The sequence below is a fragment of the Myotis lucifugus genome, unplaced genomic scaffold (genome assembly GCF_000147115.1).
Source record: "Myotis lucifugus unplaced genomic scaffold, Myoluc2.0 scaffold_1572, whole genome shotgun sequence".
Lineage (NCBI taxonomy): Eukaryota > Metazoa > Chordata > Mammalia > Chiroptera > Vespertilionidae > Myotis > Myotis lucifugus.
Genome location: NW_005872620.1, coordinates 13315 through 16955, shown reverse-complemented (window position 1 = coordinate 16955; position 3641 = coordinate 13315).

Here is a 3641-nt window from a genome sequence, read left to right as displayed (position 1 = left end):
TACACAAGCTGTCACCCGGGGTGAGCTTTGTAAACCTCCGACCCTTCCCCACTCCCAGCCCCGCCCTCCGTGCCAAATAGGACGCGGGGCTTTGTAGCCAAATCTGTTGAACTGTGTGCCTTTGGGGACAGCCTGTGTCCAGGGCCCCACTGCGGGGTCTCCACAGGAGCTGGGGCTCGAACATGGCAGCCCCGCCGGCTGCTGCAGGAATGGTGCCCACCTTGGCAGCCGAGGGCGAGGGGACCCCGACCACCAGGCTGAAACTGGAAAGTGGGCAGTAAAGGGAGAATGGCCACCTGCACGCCCAGGCGGGGGAGGAAGGGGTCCCAGCATATACTGGGCCTCTGGCTCCGGCCTCCCCTGCTGTCCCCTGGGTGTGATCAGAGGGGTTCCTCCCCCACAGAGGAGCTGACAGCCGCCCCCCTGAGCCTGTGGGCGGCCTGCAGCCCCAGCAGCCAGGTCTCGAGACCCAGCGAATGCGGTGCCTTTCTGTTCACCAGCTATTTCAATCCCAAAGTTTGAACCTGCAAACACCTTGCTCCCGGCCACCTTGCCTTGCTGTGTGGTGTGTGTGTTTCCTTGGTGCCGTGTTTCCTTGGTGCCGTGACTCCGAGCGGTGTGTGTGTGAGTGGGCGCAGGTGTGACCGCCTTTGCTGGAGCCGGCCCAGGTGCTCTGAGCTGGGCGCCATGTTTACCAATTAATAAAAGTCGTCCTGTTTTATTTGCTGCTATGTGTGTGTGCGCGTGTGCGTGTATCTAGGCATCGGTCACATGTCCAGCATGAGATTTCCTCGATCCGCAGGGGCTCCTGCCGCGCAGAAAGCACAGTGCGCATGGAATGGGTGTCCGGTCCGGTCCTGTCTTTGCTTCTGTGACTGGGTGGGAAGAAGTAACCGGTCTGCCCTCCTCTTGGGGGGGTTGGCATATTTTTATACATATATTTTTGGTACCAAAAAGAGTGCTCCTTGTTTTGGTTACACTCAGAATTCTGACCTGACTTTCGGAGGGCCCTGGGCCTCGCTAGAGGTTTCATTGGGGGTAAACTTTGGGGAAAGACCAGTGCTGTGGGCCAGTGCCAATCATTGGCTTGATTTGTGTGTTTTTTAATTAAAAGAAAAAGCCAAATTATTTGTGTATACCACTTTTAATTGCTTTACATTATGGCTGTTTGCTTTCTTAGAACAAAAGTGGGTATGTTACTTCCCTGGGAAACCTAAGGTCTTTGTTGAAACAGGACAGCAGCCCAGCCCCCAAATTCAAACAGGACCAACCAGTGAAAGGAAATGCCTCCCCCAGGAAGCCCACCAGGGTTTGGAGGACGGGGTGAGAGCCAGGGAAAGGTATGCCTAGATGGCCAAATTTTTGCTCACATGCATCTAAAAATTCTGTGCATTTTGTAGTATTTTTGGGAAACTAACACTAGCAATAGGTTGCAGGGGTTTTTTTAGACGTTAATTTATTTTGCAGGGGAAAGACTAGCAAATGTGTCAGACCTTTGCCTTTTCACTTAGTATATCAATAAAAATTTTTTTTTTTACTTATCAGCCTGTTGTGTGTCATGAGTGGTGCCTGGAAACACCAGTGTCTTTACTTTCCCCTTCTTGAGGCAAAATCCTCCAACGTGACAGAATAGAAGGAGGGGGCTCTGGGGGAGGCGTGGCCACCTTTCTGGGGTGCAGAAAAGGATTTTTTTTCCTAAGCAAAGGTGTGGGGTCGATTATAGAAGTGAGTCCCTGTACCAGCGTTTCACAAAGAGCGGTTTGGCATCCCAGGGGACATGGGGCACAATTGGGGGGACATGGGGTGAGTGTTGCCACCGGCATCCAGCACTAGAGGCCCAGGCGCTGTGATACTTCGTGAACCCACTTTGAGACATCGCCCAGAAACTGGTACTTTAGGTTGAAACAGCCCGGCTCCTCCCCTCCCCCCAGCATCCAGAGATGCTGCCATGGGAAGCCGCTCAAGCCCTCGAACCCACCACATGTGGTAACACTTTAAAAGGACACAGCAATAAAATTCCGGGGGAGTTGCTGTAAAGCCCGCCAAGCTCTGCGTGAGCGGCTGCTGCGAGGCCTGACCCAGGCCCACGACAGATGACTTGCTTCCTAAAGAGCCTTCCCTGGTCCCTTCACGTCTGCAGCACCCTCGGCATGAATTTATTCATATATTTCCGCCTCCGGGGAGAACTAGCGCCCTTTGAAGCTAAGAGGAGCTGGGCCCCTGGCTTGGGGCAAAGGCCTGGATGCCGTCGTTCAGGAGGTTCCCACTGCAGCTGGAAGTGCAACCCCAGCCTGCGAATTTGAAATCAGATTCTGGGCAGGAGGCTGCGGGCTTGTTCTCTTTTGTTTCGCCTTCAGAGGCTGGAGCAGGTTTGTGTTTGGGGAAAGTGGGCAGGGACCACCCTAGCGTCCTGTCCTGGGGTGTTGAGAGCTGCAGAGAGGGGCTGGGGTGGCTGGGAAGGAGCAAACTGGCAGTAGGAGCCGGTGCCCCCCCCCCCCACACACACACACACACACACACACACACACGCACCCCGGTTTCGAGCCAGGCTTTCCTGGGAGTAATTTATACGGAGCCTCGGACAGACCGGTGCAGGCCAAGGTGCACACCGGCCTTTGTTACTTTTATGCGCTGCTGAGTTTGCGGCCTAATCCACCGCCTTCCCAGAAGAACGGGCTGGGTCACCAAGGGGTCCGACCCGGCCTGAGGGCTGGGCCCGGACCCCCCAGGTCCGAAGGCGCCTGGCATGATCCGCACATCCAGGCTCCCAGACGGGGATCCGGCGGCTGGACACCGCGTTCCCTCCACTCTCCCGCTCGGAGCCCTGGCTGCAGAGGGGGCGCGCACGGTGCCCACTTGGGTGGGGCAGAGGAGGCCGGCCCTGCTCCTTTCGCGACCCAGAGAGGCAAGGGCCGCCCGGGGAGAGGGGCTACGGCCATCGCCTCTAGAGGGCGCGCGCGTCCTGCCAAGTGCCGGCCGCTGGCGCTTCGGGCGCGCGGGGGAAGTTCCCAGCTCCCGGCTCCGCGCTACCCGCGGGAACCGAACTGCACGACCCGCGCCCCGACGGCCTGAGCGGGCCCCAGCTGCCCCTGTTTTCGAATCTCTGGAAGAGAACCCCGGGCACAGCCCACGGCCCCTCTCCCGGAGTCCAGGCCCCGAGGCTGGGCGCCGCTGTGGAGCACCGTCGAGCCCCAAGCATCTCCGTCGGTAGCGCGCTCCAGGCCCGTCCAAGGCCTCCTCTGGGCGGGGAACTTCTCAGTGAGAAGGAGAAACCGGGGTGCGAGCCTCCAACGTGCTGGGCAGGACTGTGGGCCGCGGGGTCTTCCTCTGCACAGCACAGGGCCTCGATGGGGATCCTAGACAAACGGAGAAGCCGTAAACATTCCAGTTCCGCCGGTGTGGGCCCGGCCGGCTCCGCGCTGGTGGCGGCTGCCCGAGCCGACCCTGCCCTCGGGGCGCAGAGGCGCGTCGGGTGGGATGGGAGGCGGCACCGCGGCCGGGGCCTCCACACCCGGGCGCTTTCCTGGAGAGTCTGCCCAGCGAACGAAACCGAGTGAGGAGCTCCCGGTCCAAGCGAAGGTCGGTGGCGGCCAACCAGCCGGGGAACGGGCCGAGGGCGCCCACTGCGCCGCCCCAGCACC